General features: G+C 40.5%; 1 protein-coding gene and 1 non-coding gene across 2 annotated transcripts in view; both read right to left on the bottom strand.

Moving 5' to 3' along the window:
• LOC133733225 (putative disease resistance RPP13-like protein 1) overlaps positions 1-19,930 on the bottom strand; it is an 83,134-nt gene that overhangs the window by 31,636 nt on the left and 31,568 nt on the right. The gene's annotated exons all lie outside the window — the stretch shown is intronic.
• LOC133734897 (small nucleolar RNA R71) lies at positions 19,595-19,701 on the bottom strand. The gene has a single exon (XR_009858643.1). It is a non-coding gene; the product is annotated as a small nucleolar RNA R71 (small nucleolar RNA).

Here is a 19,930-nt window from a genome sequence, read left to right as displayed (position 1 = left end):
AAAATCCAACTTTTCAGTGCTCTTTTATATAATCTTTCCTATTCTTTCTCTTGCTGAAGCTAAGCTCCAGTAAAGGTATATTCAATTCTTATCACGTACCTCTCTTGTACAAGGAATGGCAGTATAAAACTCTCAGGTGTAGAAGTCTAATTTGATGCAGAATCTTCCAGAGAACAAGCAAACCATCCAATGCTTCAATTCATTTCTTTGTTGTATTAAAATGAAAAAGAAAGAAGAGCACAGTTGGTGATAACAGGAATTCTATATATTTAATTTTCTAACAGAAAAGCAGGTAAATCTTGCATTCCAAAGCCTCTCCCAACTGAGTATTGCAATCAACCTTGTATACTTAACGATGAACCATCCACCAAATCTAACCTCTGCTTTTAGACCAGAGACAATTGATGCTGTTTATTTCTGTTCCCTATGCTGATATCACCTGAACACCAATTAATTTATTTCTAATATTCAAGAGATAATATAAAAATCTACCATTAAATTGGTATAAGCCAATTTACTTTTGTGTGCACCATGCCAACAATTGTTTGTATCAACTAATCTACTTTTTTATGTAGTTTAAACTTATTATATAAGTTAACGGGAACTGCAGAATGATGTACTCTTCATCCCTGCTTCCATAAATTGCTGCCAAAACCATATGAGAGTAAATGTAATGGCATATAAGTGTAAGTACCTAAGAAAACTTTGGAAAGGAGGATTCACATAGACAATGTGTAGAACTGAAACTGGAAGTTTTCAATAAATTTTGTCACCTTTGGGAAGATTGAGACTCTTGAGAGGCTGCGACTGCTTGAATAGTAATTAGTGGCAGCAAAATATCAAAATAATTAATGTCTTAGCTACAATGAACACAAATAGAAGCACAAGAATTTAAAAAGAACATATACCTATAGGTTACAACGAAGTTAATTGGTGCTGAATGTATTGCAATTACATATTTTTAATCACTTCTTCATATCCGTAAAGGATCTAACTTGGTCCACAGTGCCAAAATATTGAAAGCAAAAAGCTGTCAAAATTTTGACATAGAGTAGTATACTATGAATACACATTTTGATACATAGGGATAACTGTCGTTTATATTTTAATATTCATGAGCACCTGGCCTGAAATGAGTTGATTCTTGTAAATTGTAATCCATCTCATTTGACCAATGTGCAGCCAGGATGACTGGTGCATTGCCAGCAGACGTTTCCACACATCCTTTTTGTGAGATTTTTCGTTTCGTAGAAAACAAGAGCCTATGCAGACTCACCAAAATTCCTCTGAAGTGCAGTTCCATGAAAGAAGTACTAATTTAGAAACTGAAAATTGAAGGATATAATTGTCTAGAGGAAAAAAAATCAAAAGTTATCGAGTAATCACTGATGCAAGTGCAAAAGAAATTAAAGTTAAAGCAACCTAGTTCACCAGCATTGGGAATTCTTCAATCCAATATTTAATAAGTGGAATCATCAACTGAGGAATGATAAGGAACATAAGGCCTATACAAGGAGTTTAAGTCAAGAAAATAATGTTGCATTTGAAACGAACAATTGCATTAAGATCAGAGGTAAATATTGGATAATGATAGAGTTCATAAGAACCAGTTGAGAGGCAATTTTCTATTTAACCCCTATAAGAATAGAACTGAATAATTACCAATGAACATCATATAAATTCGATTGATGAGTATGTCCTTGATGTGAGCAATCTTGGACCAATAGTCCCCTGTTTCTCTCTGGCATCGTTGTTCTAGCAAAGCCAACCTACTGATCTCCAGAAAAGAAAGAGGATCAGGTAGCCCATCTGGCAAGCACTGCAGCTACTGCCAATTATATGCAACTGTTTAAGAGAGGTGAGCTGTCTAAACCCCTTCCCAGTTCCCCTCATTCAAGTAAAACCAAAAATTAATAAAATTGGATTTCTCATTTCTGAGTCCAACCCTTGATGGTCTTGAACAAGAAAGAAACAGAAAACTAACTAATTTCAAGTAACAAAACCATATTTTGGGCAATGAAGATTTTTGAGAGAAAATAGTTCAGCCCTTTCATTAGATTCAGCAAGCAGTACAAAAACGAAACACCCCTATGGGGTTGACAGAAAACAATCGTTCCTTAGAACCTCAAGAAACCCTATTCTATAAGAATAAAATCCCAAAAAATCCCGAGTACACCCACCTTTTAGGAAATCCACGCACCATTATTTTAACAAAAACCAAGAAACCTCGAAGCAGACATAAAAGGGAAACAACTAAGGCACTGGTTTTTGCGACCCAAGCAAAAATTAAACAATACTATGGGTCATAAAGACCCATTCCATCCTAACCCACAACAAAGGTAGATTCCCACTCCATAATCCAGTGAGCCCAAGAAAAAAGCCCACAAAGCATTCCAAGGCCCAAGGGGCCCAGTCCATCCACAGTTTGAGTGGAGCAATGGAGACAACGGCGTTGCCGCCGTACCAACCACCACCTCCACATCCATCGTGCCCGTCCATGCAGCCATTGCTGATTCCGTCATATTTTGGGCAATGAAGATGTACAAACTCAATGATTTGGTTCATCGGTCATGGGATGCAGAAAGTTAATGAAGCATGCATTTCCACAAACAGCTGGTGAGCATAAATATAGTTCATCTCTGAAACCCTTATCACTCAAACACAATAAGGTAGAGATATTCGATACCTCCGGCACTTGCCTCGATACCCAATTGCTTTTCAGCCTCAGCTGGAAATTGGAAATCGGATGAAGGCTTATTTGTGTTGCATATTTTTTCATAAGTTGAGTGATCGACGTGAGGGAATGGAAGGAAGATAAGCTTGACCTCGAGGGAATGGAATGGAAGGAAAATGCAAACTCAGTATTGAAATAAATGTTCAGCTGAAACTGGAAAGGAAGGAGACGGAACGAATGAGAGTTGTGCTTCATATATTATTAGCGGGAACACGCTGCTAAGAACTTGAAACCATACAGTCTAGATTCGGAAATTCATCCTATCTGCCCAAAAGAAAAACAGAAATATATTTCAAAAAAGAAAAAAGCAAAAACATGTAGGACACTAAAGAACCGCATGTTCAATCGTCTCACTTTTCTGGTCTGAGAATAACTTACATTAAGTGACTTGGATATTGGTTATTTGAATAATCGATATTTTGGAGATGAGCAGTTCAAATCTCACTAATATTATAAGATGTATGGGGAATGAGATCGTTTTTACTCAAAAAAAAAAAAAAAATAGTTTTAAACCACAAAGAAGAAAACTGAGATATGAAAAAGAAGAGCTCTGGACCAATGTTCATACGACCAATTTCATCTTTCAGATTCAAGAATCAGGTGTCAAGGTTTGTATGTGTTCTTTAATTGGAATATTTTGGTTATGTAATTCAATATTCGGTGACATTCTTCATTTATTTTAATAAAATATTTTATTAGTGTAAAACACTCACTGGAGAGAGTTTTATCCAAATCAAGTCCCGGCTCAGAGTGGTAGCACACTTTGCCAATATTTTTGTACAAAAAATAATAATATTTTATTATTATTTTATGAAGTATCATTATAAAAATTTAATATTATCATTTAAAATTTAAAAATATTCATTATTATAAATGGATTAGATCAACGGACTGGGTCCGATAATCCATCGGATACGGATTTGGATTGAGTTATCAATTATCCGCCAGGTTATTGGATCAGATCAGGTATAAATTTTTTATTACTAAATGGATTCTGTTTAAGGAAATCTCTCTTTTATGTGTTTGGCCCAAACTCTAGGTTACTTGACCTAGTAGTAATAGGGTTAAATTAGAAGGATCTAGATTCCTATTCAATGTACGATTACTTTACTTGTACGATTGAGATTCTATGCATTGTAATCCTCTATATAAAGAGGCCCCTATTATCAATGAGAATACACAGCAAATTCCTCTCAATTTCAGTTTCTCTACAACACGTTATCAGCACGAAGCCCTAACCCTGAAACCTAATATTCGTAGCCTTCAAATCCCAGAAACCTCCGCCGCCCAACTTGAAGATCTTACCTCCAGAAGCCCAGAACCGGCGGCGCTGCCCCCAGAACCGGTCGGAAAATACCCGAACCGGCCCCCGGAAATACCGAAAACCTCTCTGCCCGGTTCGAAGTCTTCCTCACAGCCTACTGCCTCCATACTCCACCAGAAGCTGTAGCCTGACCCCAGATCACCGGAGCCGAAAATTCACCACCGGAACCGGCCTGAAACCGCCCGAACCGGCTGCCTGAAGCAACTGAACCACCGAACCGCCGCCTGCATCATCTGCCTCTGCTTCAGTCAACCGAGCCCATATCTGGTCAACCCTAGGCCCAGAACTCAGCTCGGCCCAACAGCAGGAGAAGACAGCTCGGCCCAGAAGACCTGAAGCCCAACCTCTCAGCCCACTGACATCAGCCTGCCACGTCAGCACTCACGCAAGCGTCCAGTCAGCAGCCCACGTCAGCGTCAGAGTGCCACGTCAGCACCTCGGTCAACGTCGGTCAACGCCGGTCAACCTTTTCCGGCCGACTTCCGGCAACTTTCCCGCCACTTTTTCCGACGACTTTTCCGGCGACTTTTTCCTGCCAAATTTTCCGGCGACTTATTTCGAGGTATTTTTTACTAAACGTTCCCGTTTTTTTAGAGTTTTTAAATTCAATTTCTCTTCTTTTCTCGGGGACTTTCAACCTCCCTTCTTCTACCCCCCTTTCTTCTTCATAGGGGAGACCAAAAGCCGAACTGTGGGGGTTCGTGCTCACTCCAAGCTTGGAGCTTGTAGAGTCCTCCAAACTTAAGAGTTTGTTGAGAAGAAAACGATCGACCACACACATCATTGTTTCGATCTAATCCAACCCCTCTTGAAAATTCCTAATTTCTTGGAAGCGACTACGCTCGGAAATTTCTAATTTCTTGGAAGCGACTACGCTCAGAAATTTTATATGTTTTCGTGGTAGCCTTTCACGCTCCGAAACTAACCCTAATTTCTTGTTCTCTTTCAGGATGAGTAACCTGAACAAATTGGACTTTGCTCCATTGGGAACAACTGGCTCTGAATATCACAGGTGGGTTCGTGATGTCCGCCAGCATCTCAAGGCCGATGGAATCCTGGATACGATTCTCGAGCCTAGCCAGGATGTGCTAACTGTTGAGCAAGCTCAAGCTTTGGAAGCAAATAGAGCAGCCTTAGAGGCAAATAAGGCGAAAGCCATCATCCTGATGACTCGTCATATGGATGATTCGCTCCAGTACGAGTGTATGAATGAGGAAGACCCCAGAAGGCTGTGGGTCTCACTCGAAGAAAGATTTGGCAACGTCTGTGACTCCTTCCTTGCTTCCTGACCTAGAAGTGAGATGGCATAGCCTCCGCTCCTATGATTTCAAGTCAGTTCTTGACTACAACTCGGAAGCACTTCGCATTAAATCCTTAATGGAATTCTGTGGTAAAGAGATCACAAATGCGATGTTGATTGAGAAGACTCTCTCTACCTTCCCCGTTTCTGCATTGATGGTTGCTAAGAACTATCGAATTGATGTTACTGCAGGACGGATCACAAGGTTTCATGAGCTCATTGGAGCTATGAATGTCACTGAAAAGTATGACAACATCCTTGTGAAGAACTATAATTCGAGATCCGTGGAAATAGAGCATATTCCGGAATCCAATTATAGTCGTGCCCCTAAGAGAAGGCGCCAAGAGCAAAACCCTAACATTAGGGATACTTCTGGACTTTCTGGTCCATATAATCGCTCTACTTGGGAAGGTAATCGCCAAAATAGGCGAACACAGAACCGAAGAGGTCAACGTGGAAAGAGAGAGGGAGGCAACGCCTCTGGCCATGTTGGTGGCTCCACCAACACTAAGAGCCATCTTAATGACGCTTTCAAAGCGCCTCAATCAATGGAGTTTGAGCAAAGAGATGTATGTTCTCAATGTGGAGTGTCTGATCCTTGGGCACACATTTATAGAGCTCGTGAAGAACTTGTCACCGCCTACAAAGCATATTTGTGAAGCAAGAGAAGCTCACTATGTAGAACAAGAAGATCAAGAAGATGATCTAGAGTGAAGGGTTAAAGACTACAAATCTGGCTGGGATCAATAGATCGCCAATTCTGTTTAAGTCTTTATTTTCCAAGAGATGTAGGCAATTGCCATATTATTTTTGTAGTAGATGCCTATGGTTTAGTCTTTCTTCAAAGTAGGCGTACTCAATGTAAATGTGATGTCTAGGAAGGTTTGGAGATAAGTGGTAATTAAGCGAGCTGTGCTCCACCGACATCTCTCTACTCACCTGGTCACATTTGCGTTGGAATTACCGAAAGAAGTTAGACGACTACCATTGTTTTACATTAGCTAGCATTTGGATTGGATTTTCCTAATGGTTAAGAGATAATGATGTACTCCGTTGGCTTATGAATAAAATTTCGAGTTCTCTTCATTATGACTCCATTTTGATTCATGAGCATGTTACTTTGTGACTACGATGGCTGGGCCATCAGTATTAATTCAAGGACATGGAATAGCCCAAGTTCCCCTTGCCAAATGGCACCTTGATTATTCTCACAAAACTCTCTACGCTCCTAGGGCAAATCACACCCTATGAATAGCCAACGGATTCCATGCAGAAATGCATGAGGAGAACAAAAATGAGTTCCTTTGCAATACCTCTAATGATTGCAAATAAAGGCGCATCTTAGAGAAGTTTATGTGTCTCTCTAGTAGACTCTATGTCACTATTCGAGCTATTAAATCCAATAAAGTTATGAGAGAAGATCTCTTGGATTTAGACACATATTGGCTTTGTCTCGACAGGATAAGTCACCCTGGTCATGATATGATGATCCGTCTACTAATAACTTCACATGGACACCCTCGAGCGAAATGAAGCAAGAATCAAAAATTGGTTCCTGGACTTAGCAAGACCGCAACAATTGCAGCATCTGGCGCTGCAGCTGTCTTGGGACGCCATATGGCCGCCCAAGTCCCTTGTGACAACGCCATATATGGCGCTACCCATGGCCATGACGCCATGGATGTCAATCCCCATGGTTATAACGCCATTGATGCCACTTCCCATGGTCATGACACCATGATGGGTGATGTAGTCACAAACTTTGCTTCAACATGCGTCTCAAATGCTCAGGCCCAACCAAAACTCTCCTTGGTTGCTTCTAAGGCCTCTCGCTCATTTTACAAAGCCACTTCCTTAGGAAAATTAGGACTGAGACCGTCCTATGCAAAGGATATGAAAATACTCATTATGTTCTTACATAGAATCCTTAGGGATTCTGTGGACTGATTCCACCAACTTGCGGACGTTTAAATATCTCATGATGTTGGTTGATATGCAAACACGCTGGTCACGTGTTGTGCCATTGTCCACTTGTAATGCTGCTTATGAAACACTCCTAGCACACATCATATGACAACGGGCTGACTCCCCGAATAATCCTATTCAGTCAATTGGATTTGACTATGCTAGTGAGTTTACATCGAAGACTTTCGATAGTCATTGCATTTGGGACTGATGTTGGACATCATATTCCCATGAGCACACCCAAATGGTCTCGCGGAAACGACTACGATGGTAGTCCGGACATTGGTAATGCGCACCAACCTCCTTATATCCGCTTGGGGTGATGCAATATCGCATGCAGCTATGCTAATTCGTCTACGACCCACTGCCACTCAATCTACCTCTGCGTTACAGCTAGTGACTGGGTACAAATATCGTACTTACGCATATTTGAGTGTGCCATTTATGTGCCAATTGCGCCGCCACAGCGCTCTATAATGGGTCCTTACAGACGAATGAGCAACTCAGTTGGATTTGAGACTCCAACAATCGTCCGCCACTTAATGCCCTTGCATGGCGATCTCCTTACCGCTAGATGTGCGGATGTTACTTTGATGAGACAGTCTTCCCGTCGTTAGGGGGCGATAAGAACACATATGTTCAGCAGGAACGACAGGAATTGTCGTGGCCTGTCCCCACTATGTCTCATCTCGATCCCTACTAAAGTGACGAGATCACACAAATATGCTGCAAACATGCCCGCAAGGATGGAAGTCCCTACGAGAGGACGTAGCGCCACCCTACACAGAGGTAGGCATGGCGCCAATGCCAAAGAGAGTGGTACTCTGGCGTTATAGGCCACGGCCCCAGCTAGGATGCGTGGGAGGCCCGTGAGTTCGAAGGATACTTTGGCACATTCCAACCATTTGATCATCGACACTCAAAATCCGTCTCATGAGAATCTTCCGGGTTATGGTTATCGTTGGGGGACGCCTCAACGTTAGAACCCTATTCCTGAGAATATAGAGCTCTATGAAAATTACACTAGTGTACATGAGACGTGGGATAGAAACTCCATCATAATTGATGATGTAGTTGCGCATTTCGTTGGGCATAAGTTTGTTGAGTTAGATGATATCGAACCACGCTCCGTTGATGAATGAATGCCAACGTAGAGAGATTTGGCCTAAATGGAAAGATGCGATCCAGGTTAAGATGGATTCTCTAACGAAGAGGAAGGTTTTCTGAGCCAGTAATGCCAACACCTCCTGACATAAAACCTATTGACTAATGGGTCTTCGTTAGAAAGCGTGATGAGAAAAAGAGATGGCAATCTCGCCTTATGACGCAAGGCTTCTCACAAAACGCCCTGCAATCGACTACGATGAGACATATTCTCTCGTAATGGATGTCATTGCACTCCACTACCTTGTCAGTTTGGTAGTTTTCGAATAACTGAACATGCAGCTTACAAATGTGGTCACTACGTATCTCTATGGGGATCTAGATACGGAATATACATGAAGGTTCATGGTGAACTTCATTTACCCAAGTCAAGTGGCTCTAGACCACGGAGCGCGTTTACAAAGAGGTTGAAATGCTCACTAAAGTGACTACTTGATTGGGAAGGGATATGCCCACGCGTTTCCATAACAAGTTTAGGATTCTATCGCGGTTCATGTTAGACATGATCTTCATTAGAAGCCCTTAAAGAGTTAAGGGAAACCGCTGAACATCTGAAATCCGAGTTTGAGATGAAGGATTTTGGGAGAACACGATTATGTCTCGGTTTGGAACTTGAGCATCGTGTTGATAGATGCTTAGGCGCTTTGACAAGGTCAAACCTCCAAGTACCCCAATGATCGTCCGTAGTCTTGATCCTGAAAAGGATCCTCTTCGTTCAAAGGATGATGACGAAGATGCGCTAGGGGCAGAAATGCCCTAGTTAAGTACAATATGCGCATTATTGTACTTAGCTCCATGCACAAGACTGGACATCTCATATATTGTGAACTTGTTAGCTAGATATAGCTCTGCGCCAACGCGACGCCATTGGATTGGTGTAAAAGATATCTTTCGATACTTGAGATGTACGATTGATATGGGCTTGTTCTATCCCTACAGAGAGATGATGGATTCGGACCCATCACACACCAGGAACGCCGCCAACACTGGCCTGCGTCCCCTCTCCCCATCCCAAAACGAAGTTAGCGTTTTGGAAGGTTTTGCTAATGCTGGGTATCTCTCTGACCCACACAAAGGTCATTCCCAAACTGGTTAAGTGTTCACCATGGGTAAAGACTGCGATATCTTGGAGGTCTACAGAATAGACCCTAGTCGCTATATCTTCGGACCATGCAGAGACTATTGCTCTTCACGAAGAGATTCGTGAATGTATATGGATTGGATCCATAATTACGCATGTTCGAACAATTGTGGTTTGAAGTCTACCATAGATGAGCCTACGAGCATTTAGGATAATGCAGCTTGTTTTGAACAAATGAAGTAAGGCTACATCAAAGCGACAACACCAAGCTTAATCAGCAACAACAGACTCTCCTCAAGATCAAAATGAACTAGGTTCGATCTGAGGACAGTGTGGCAGACTTGCTCACTAAGTCATTGCCTAAATTCCACTTTCGAGAAACATGTTGGTAGCATCGTTTACGGAAGTTATCCGAACTCCCATGACCGTAGTCATCAGGGGGAGATGTCTATATGTATGGTCTCGAAACGTAAAGGGTGTGTTGTGCTCTTTTTCCCCTTCGATCGAGGTTATTTTTGTCCCACTGGGTTTTTGTTACTCGGCAAGGTTTTTAACGAGGCAACGAGAGAAGCACCGCGTTTGGGCAACACAAGGGGGAGTGTTTAAGGAAATCTCTCTTTTATGTGTTTGGCCCAAACTCTAGGTTACTTGACCTAGTAGTAATAGGGTTAAATTAGAAGGATCTAGATTCCTATTCAATGTACGATTACTTTCCTTGTACGATTGAGATTCTATGCATTGTAATCCTCTATATAAAGAGGCCCCTATTATCAATGAGAATACACAGCAAATTCCTCTCAATTTCAGTTTCTCTACAACAGATTCGGATTTATGTCAATCCACTCCAAATATAATCCACGTACAGATTCATTTATAGGGAAAATGTCCATTTGCTTAAATTTGAGCTACACTGACCCCATTTACCCAAATATTTTATAAGATTGCCCACTTACCCCATAAATTACATATTTTTTGCACTAATACCCGATCAAGTTTTTTTTTTTTTACTGTTTTTTTTTTGTTTATTTTCGGGACAATTTTGCTCTCTCTCTCTCTCTGTGTCACTTAGAGAGAGAGAAGTCATCAGTGACTTCGCCACAATCTGGTCAGGGGATGGCAGAATTCGGCGACCGCTGATCGGAGTTTAGTGTCCGGTTTTATTGCCTCCTAATAAAACCCAATAAACCTTTTTTTTTTTTTTGTGGAGAAAAGGAAAAACAAGCCCGACTGATCCAAATTAACAGTCGAAAAAGTAGAGGGAGGCAGCTGATTGATCAAAAACTTAGGATGTTGAGAAAGCATTGATGGAGTCGGCAAGGAAGTTAGCCTCCCGGAAAACATGCGAGAATGAAATGCTGTCAAAGTGCCTTGTAAGGAAAACAATATCTTTGACAAGGGACTTCAGATGCCAAGAGATCTCACAACGATTCTTGACGCAGTTAATGATAAGTGAAGAATTCCCTTCCACAAGAAGTCGACGATGGTTGAAATGGATAGCCGCTAACAAACCATCTTTGAGAGCAGCACACTCAGGGACGGAGACAGAGGCATTACCAAGGCAACGCAAGCCTGCAACCAGGGGGTGACCATAATGGTTTTTGAGAACAAACTCAAAGGCTACAAGACCAGAGGAGGCCTTTTTTTGAACCATCAAAGTTTAACTTGGTAAAATCAGGAGGAGGGGGATGCCACTTGATAATTTCATCTATTCTCCTTGAGTAGATGGAATGAGACGGATTGTGGTCTTTGTAGGCAGCAACGACAGAAGCAGAGGCATGCACAACAGAGCCAGCAGAAAATTCTGCAGACTTGAAAATAACAGTGTTTCGAGCTTTCCAGATCTGCTAAAAAGTTAAAATACAATAGTAGTGAGTTCTTCATTTTGAAATATGAAAATCAACCAAGCCTCCAAGCTGGAAAAAGAGGTAGGATTAGGAAGAGAGTTAGCCAAATTCCAAACCAAAACAGTCTTTGAGCGGGAGCAGAAGATGTGATTAGAATCTTCTACGCCTGAATTACAGAGAGCACAAATAAAAGTAAGGCCATTATTAAAACGAGCAAGTCTGGCTCTTGTTTTCATTCTATCCCTAACCAAAAGCCAAGCAAAGGTTTTGACTTTTGGAGGGATTTGGAAGCATTTTATTCAAAATGTTATCTTAGGGTGCTTTTCCATATCACATCGCAATCCAGTAGCCGACTTAATGGAAAATCTACCATTAGAAGCGGGCCCCCAGGTAAGTTCATCCTCAACATCACAGAAAGGTAAGTTGATAAAAAAAATAGTTCTAACAACAGAAGCTTCAAGGACCCGGGAAAGCTTTGGGATATTCCAGCTCCCATTATCAATATAATCTTAAACAGTTTCATCCAAGTTAATAGAGTTGTGTCTAATATTTTGGTCTATCAAGTTAAGTAAAGGGAAATCATAGATCCAATTAAAAGTCCAAAATTTTATGTGATTACCATTATTAATAATCCATCTCATACCTTTGATGATAAGGCTTCTGGAATCAAGGATTCCTTTCCTAGCAAGCGAATGGTTTGCTTGTTAATTTGGTGGCGTTAAAAAAAGAGTACAAATACTTTTCTCTAACCATGTCAACCCACCAGTTATCATTGTCAATAAGATTCTTCCAGCCTAATTTGGCTAAAGCCACATTATTGAAGAAAGAAATAGGGCGGATTCCAAGCCCCCCATAGACTTGGGAAGGCAAATTTGGTCCCAAGCAACAGGAGGAGACTTAAAGGAGTTGCCCCAAGAGAAGTTTCTCATATCTTTGTCTATAGCTTTAGAGAAATACCCGATAAAAGTTTATTGCCTCATAATAAATATTTATTGGGGTTTATTGGGGGTAATAAAAGTCTCCGACAACCTCTTTGGGGACCTCTGGCAACCTCCTGATCTGTTATCGTAATCTAGCGTTTTGTTTTAATGCACCCCCCACTAATACCCAATTAATCACTTTTATTGTCCCCCAGTAAAATCCAGTAGACTTTTATTTCCCCCAATAATAATTTTATTGAGTTTTATTGGGGGGTGATAAAAGTTTCCGACGACCTCGCTGGTGACCTATAAGATCTTTGACGATCTCTTTGGGGACCTCTGGAGACCGGTGATCGGAGTCCAGCGATCGGTGACCGGAGTCCCGCGTCCAATTTTTTTGGTTCCCAATAATACCCGATAAACTTTTACTGCCCCACAAATATAAATTTATTGGGTTTTATTGGGGGTAATAAAATATCTCCGGTGACCTATAAGATCTCCGACGGCCTCCGGTGACAGGAGTCCGATTTTAATTATTGCCCTAAAATAATATGTAATAAACTTTTATTGCCCCTTATAAAAATTATTGGTTCTTATTGGGGTAAGAAAAGTCTCCGGCAACTTATAAGATCTTCGACGATCTCTTTGGGGACCTCCGACAACCTCAGGCTGGTGACTGGATTCCAGTGATCGGCTTCCGGCGAAGTCTCTAATAACTTTTTAATTATTCGGAGCCCAAACTTGTTTTTTTATCTTTAAATTGGGTAAGTGGGCCCACAAATCTTTTGGTGGAGTAAATAGACATTTGTTAGGCTAAATTTGGGGACTTGGTCAAGAGTCCTTGTTTAGATATTTGTTTTCGATCAATAGTAGGATTTAAATACTACTGCAATCATATATGTAACTTTATTTATAATGTTTTTTTCAATCAAATATTTGTTTTCACTATTGCCACCCTATAATTTTCTTTGTTCACCCTACTTGCTCATTACACCCTACATTTTAATTTTAATTATTAAATTTACTTATCAAACCCATTTCTCTTTTCAGAAATATTTTTTTTTATGACATATCCAATTAAAAAAGAATTTTTTTTGTTATAACGAAAATTAATGCGATGGTCATCGGTTCGATTCTGATTGCCGGCTTTTCTCCATTTGTTTTATTTTTTAGATAATTGATAATAGGAAATCTAAAAATATACTAATGAAAAAACAAAAATATATTGAGCTTTCCTAATAAAATCATAATCTGATTTACTTCCATTTTTTTTTTCTAGTTTCAATGTTCTTTATTTCAATCCATGTCAAAAGATTAGTCATTTAACAAGTATGAGCAATTTAGAAGAGATTGATTTTTTTTTTTTGTGTTTTGATTTTTTCTTTGTTTTAATTTTTTTTTTCTGTTCACAATGGGTATTGCAAGATTTTGATGACTAATGGTTTTATGAATTGAATAACGAATTAATGATGAAGATGCAACAAAAAGACAAAAAAATAGTAATAAATTCAAATTTGGGTGGAGAAGATGAAGATTAATGTTATCCAATGATAAATTAAGGAGCCTTTGTACTTAATTAATTGGTTATTGTTTAAGGACATCTAATTTATGTGTCTGGCCTAAATTCTAGTGACTTGTCCATATTGTAATAGGGTTAGTGTTACATATATTTTTGGATATATCCTAATCATTATACAATTCAGTTTCCTTGTAAAATTTATATTCTCTGCCTGTAATCCTCCATATAAAGAGGTCTATATTATCAATGAAAGCATATATTATTCTCTCCCAATTTTTGATTTCCTGAAACATGTTATCAACACGAAACCCTAACCTTCAAACAAATAGCCAAACCCTATATCCCAATACGAAACCTTGAAACCCTAACTTCCTCCGCCGCCCACCAGAAGAGCCTATACCCCAGGAGCCCAGAACCGGTAGCGAAACCACCAGCACCGGCCGGAAAACCACTGAACCGGTCCCCGGAAGCTCCAGAACATTTGCAGCAAACTCTCATTCGGTTCGCCACCTTCTAGACCGTCTCCAGTCTCCAAATTCGGCCACCAACAGCGCCTCGACTCCAGCATCCAGGAACCGGAAGCAGAACCTTAAGAACCGGTGTAGAAAATAGTGAACCAGACACTTGAGTCACTGAACTACAAGCAGAAATACCGAACAGAAGCTATTTAGGGCAGTTCCAGCAAGTTCCGGCCACCACGGGCCAACCATCAGCTAGAAGTTTTCCAGCCAACTTCCGGCCAAAAGTTCCGGCGACCCTCGTTTATCCTTTTCAAGGTAATTTTCATTGAAGTTCCCGCTTTTGAGTACTTTTCTTTAAGTTTCAATTCTTTTCTTTTCTTTGGGGACTTGCAACCTCCTTTCTTCTACCTCCCACTTCTTTCTGTGTGGGAAGATTAAGCCAAACTGTGGGGGTTCGTGCTATCTCTAAATTAGCGTTTGTTGAGATCTCCAAACCTAGGGTTTGTTGAGACTTTACGATCGACCACTTACATCATTGTTTCAATCTAATCTAATATCCCTTGGAATCGAATTTCTTGTGAGCGATTACGCTCAGAAATTTGTATTATTTTCGCTAGGGTTGGCATTTTGGGCCGAGCGCGCCGAACCAGCAGGAATCCGAACCGGGCCATATATTTTCTAGGATTAAATACTTGTTACTCCTCAAACTTTTGCCTGAAAAACAGTTTAGTCCCTCGCCTTTCAAATTAAACCGGATAGTCCTTATTCTCTCTAATTCTCATATAACATGTCCAAAATGATCCGAAATGACTATTATGCCCCTCATTTTCTATTTTTATTATTATTTTAATTTTTTTCTCTATTTTTTTTATTTTTCTCCCCTTTTTTTATACTCTCTCTCTCTCCCTCCCTCTCTCCCTCTCTCCTGGCCGCACGGTCTCTCTCTCTCCCACGACCTCTCTTCTTCTTCTCTTCCTCTGCCATCACCGGAGACCACCACTTCCGGCCACCATCTCACCACAATGGGCCAGGCCGGCCTCACCCTCACCGCGCGGACCCCTCCGGCAAAAAACGCCCTCCACACCCAGTCCGTCCGCTCTACGTTCACCAGCGGCACACTCTTCAGTCTCGTCTCTGATTCCGTCCACTCCTCTCCTCTGAAAAACGGCTGAATCGCCATGATCCCGACCACCTTCAGATTCCGAAACTCGTGCCCGCTCGCTCTGATCGCCACGTGGTGCGCTATGTTCCCGTCGGCGCTGTCCCCGGCCAGAAAACACTGCCCGAGATTCGCGCCCTCGAACAAGCTGCTTTGACTGTCGTCGATGAACTTGAGGACGTCGAAACCGTCGTCGTACAGGCACGGATATCGATGCTCCGAAGCGAGGCGGTAGTTGACGGAGACAACGACGGAGGGGAGCTCGCGAGCGAGGTGTTGGCAGAAGGGAGTGGAAGAGCGGTCGCACCAGAGACTGTCACGGGCTGACAGGAAGAAGCTCAAGAGGACCTGGCCCATTGTGGTGAGATGGTGGCCGGAAGTGGTGGTCTCCGGTGATGGCAGAGGAAGAGAAGAAGAAGAGAGGTCGAGGGAGAGAGAGAGAGACCGTGCGGCCAGGAGAGAGGGAGAGAGAGAGAGAGTATAAAAAAAGGGGAGAAAAATTAAAAAAATAGAGCAAAAATTTAAAATAATAATAAAAATAGAAAATGAGGGGCATAATAGTCATTTCGGATCATTTTGGACTTGTTATATGAGAATTAGAGAGAATAAGGACTATCCAGTTTAATTTGAAAGGCGAGGGACTAAACTGTTTTTCAGGCAAAAGTTTGAGGAGTAACAAGTATTTAATCCTATTTTCTATTATTTTCCCTAATCCCTATTCTGCAATTCTCTATTTACCTTATATTCCACTAATCACCAACTAGATCTGAGAACCATTCATCATCAAGTCAACATCAGATCTTCCTCATCCAATTACCATATACTCCGTCATGAAATCAACATCATTAGAACATCCCCATCGAAAAACCATCTTTTTTCCTCAGTTCTTTCCTCTTCCTCCTCTTTCATCAAGTTCTTTCTTCTTCCGGCTATTTTCTCTGAATTCTCATCGACATCAGTATACCCACCAACTCTAGCTGAATCATGCCGATATCTGATAGGAGCATTTTAATGTGGTATTTTAATAGTTAATTCCTCACATTTTGCTTAGTTAATTCCTTAACGAATCGATTTTTAACTTAATTTCTATTTTTTAGGTACATTGGAGTAGATGATGATGAAATGAGCATTAGGTCCATAATTACCTATAAATGATGGAGAAAAATGGAAATGCACTAAAAATGTCAACTTTACACATTTTCCTACTCCGGCTAGGAGAAACCAAGCCAAGCAAGGAAGAAGGAGCGACCACCTGACCAAATGAACTTCAAATGAGCTGAAACCTTCCAGATCCATTCTAGACATCCTAAGAAACATTTCTTATGAAGAGTTCAAGAGCCAAATAGAAGTGGAATGCCTTCAAACAGTCAGCCCAATTTTATGCAGAAGCAAAACTGGAAAACTGGACCTGTAAGGAGTCCAGCAGCGATTTCGGCCCAATGGCATGGAAATAAATTCTGAAAATTTGACACAATGATCTACACTCATGGTGGATCATTTCATATGAAGAAGTCACGGGCAAAATCTGAAGTCTTGGTGGAGAATTAATTGAAGGAAAAATGAGTAGAAAGTGACTCAAACCTAACAAATTCCATTAGTGTTTAAATATTCAAACCTAACAAATTCCATCAATGTTTAAATGCTCAAACCTAACCCATCATCATTTGTTTAAAGCCAAATAGTTTTGCTTGGTAGCCTATAAATAGAGGCTACAACAAAGAAGAAAAGAACACATTCCTTGATCCATTTCATCTCCTTGTCTCACCATTTCCTCTCCATTTTCCTTAGTTATCACTTCCTCTCTTCTCATTCTCTCACACACCTCTTCCATCACATATGCACACCATCCACTGCCCTAATTCAGAAACCACACCTCCATACTCTCCCCTCATCATAGCTCACGAGATCCCTACTCCAAGGAGAAGCCGTAGCCTCCATCTTCCATCAAATCATCTTCCATCATCTTGTCGTACTCCTGCTTTGAAGACGCCTCAAGCTTTCTTGAAGAATAATCAAAGTGAGATCGTGATATCTACTACTCTCTACGGTTTATTCCTTTTGTACTTTTCGAATTCAATATGTATATGGTTTTGGATTTCCAAACTATGAGTGAGTAATTTTCTTGTTGAGAACTAGTATGAAATCCTAGTTATGTGATGGACTTTTAGCTTTTGAATCTCTTTTTCGATTACAAGGTTTTGTGAATGCTTTGTTTGATTTTATTTTATAAAATCTTTTATATGTTTATGTCTTAGATTGATCATCTAAAATATGAGCATGTAATTTGGAGCTAGTTTTAAGGTGCAGTGCGTTCACGGTCTTAAAACACTAAAGTAGTAAAGCCTACATGTTAGGTGAAATCAAACAAATAGAATACATGCTAGGATGGCGTTCCTCACTAGTTTTGTACTATAAAATCAATCTTTCCAAAGAGCTTAATGTGTTTATGTGTGCTTAATGAGTTAATTTGATAGGGTAGCGTTCTACACCTTGATTGCATATAAGCAAGCTTAGGATGCAGTGCGTTCACGGTTCTAAGTAATTTTGGGAAAAATAAGGCTTTAGCGGCGATCCTAAAGTTCTTGATTGGTTTCATTCACATGCCTTTGTAATTGAAGATTAGGTTAAATTGTCTTTCTCTGATCATAACTAGAGGTGGATTACGAAGTTCTCAACGTCCATACATCTGATTTAGAATTCCTAAAAATTGCAACGTTTTCTTTCTTTTATTATTATCTGCATTCTTAAAATCCTAACCCCCCCCCCCTTTTCATTTATTTTTACGTCAATTTTATTTTCTCTTTTCTTTTTAGTTTTCGATAGTCTTATTTCAATTAACGTAATTTGTGAAAGTACCCTCAATCCCCGGACTGAACGATCCCTGCTTATCCTATACTAACAATTGTCTTTTGCAGGGTAATTTTGTGCGCTTAATTCAGGCGTACCAATTTTTGGCGCCGTTGTCGGGGATTGAAAAATCCCTAGCAAGTTGCGTTAATTTTTGTTTAATTTTTATTTGATTTTATTATTATTATTATTTTTTTTTTTTAATTTTTTTTTTTAGTTCTTTTAAAACGTGTAAAATATTAACTTTGAGTTCTAGTTTGATTTTAAGTGTGAATCATAACGGAATAGGTGAAGAGTTCTTTTGTTAATTCTTGTCTTAACCCCCATTGTTCAGCTAGATTCATCTTTGTAAGACACGGTGTCTAGGCTGATTGGATACGAGAAGTGCTAGCAAAGGGTCTCGTCCCCTGCTAAACAAGTGAGCTGAGCTCCGCCAAAATCGTTCCTCTTCTACCTGGCCGTGTCCCAAAGAGTTATCGAATGCTTTGGGTTGAGGGCGACAATTATTAACATTTGAAACATCTTGGGCCGCATGTCCAAACCTTGATTCAAACTTAATTATTTTTTTTTCTTCATCTAAACCAACGTGTAATCCAACTTAAGCTAGTGCTTTTCTTGAAATTCATCGTCTTGTTACACTTGTGTTTCATTCCATTACTTCTTACTAACTTCATCTTAGCTCTTCCCATTGAAGGAACTTTGTATGCATACACGAAACAATCCTCAAGGAGCCTTGATACCTCTTGATAACGAGCTAGAGAAGAGCTTGAAATTAAGGAAGAACGAACACGGGCAAACGTCACAAGTACAAACCCAAGACATCACCAAGGACCTTGAAGACATTAAAATAGAAATTCTGCCACCAACTTCACCTCAACGTTTTGAAGAAGAAGAGCGAGAACCAATGGCAAGTATACGACAACTCTCATCCACCAGTGCAGGAAACACCATCCCAACATGCATCACCTATCCTGCAGCTGCAGAGGGAAAGGAAGCAGAGTTTGAATTGAAGTCAGGTCTTCTCCATAGGCTTCCAATGTTCCATGGTCTCTCTAGTGAATATCCTATCAAACATTTGAACGAGTTTCAGTTTGTTTGTGTGAGCATGTGCCCTAAGGAAGCAGATTTGCAAATTCTGAAGCTCAAGGCATTCCCTTTCTCACTTATGGATCGAGCAAAATATTGGTTATATGAGCTGCCTTCTGGACACATCGACAGTTGGGAGGCGTTGACTAGGGCATTCTTGGATAAGTATTTCCCTGGCTCTCGTGTGACAGTGCTTAGGAAGAAGATCACAGGTATTCAGCAAGAACATGATGAATCATTCCATGCATATTATGAAAGATATAAGGCACTTTTGGTGCAATGTCCTCAACATGGGATGAAGGACGAGAACTTGCTCCAATACTTTTATGAAGGTCTCACGCCTCTTGAGAGACAAATGCTTGATGCAGCTAGTGGAGGATCATTCATCGACAAGTCACCTGCGGCTGCTAAGGAGTTGCTTGAGAATAGAGCCCTCACGGCTTAACAATATGATGGCTTGAGCTCCGCACGTACAAAAGTCAATGAGGTAAGTACTAATAGTCATCTTGAAGATAAAATTAATAAG

The sequence above is a fragment of the Rosa rugosa genome, chromosome 2 (assembly GCF_958449725.1).
Source record: "Rosa rugosa chromosome 2, drRosRugo1.1, whole genome shotgun sequence".
Classification (NCBI taxonomy): Eukaryota; Viridiplantae; Streptophyta; class Magnoliopsida; order Rosales; family Rosaceae; genus Rosa; species Rosa rugosa.
Note: the sequence above shows the minus strand (reverse complement) of the source record. Positions and strands in the feature narration are given on the sequence as shown.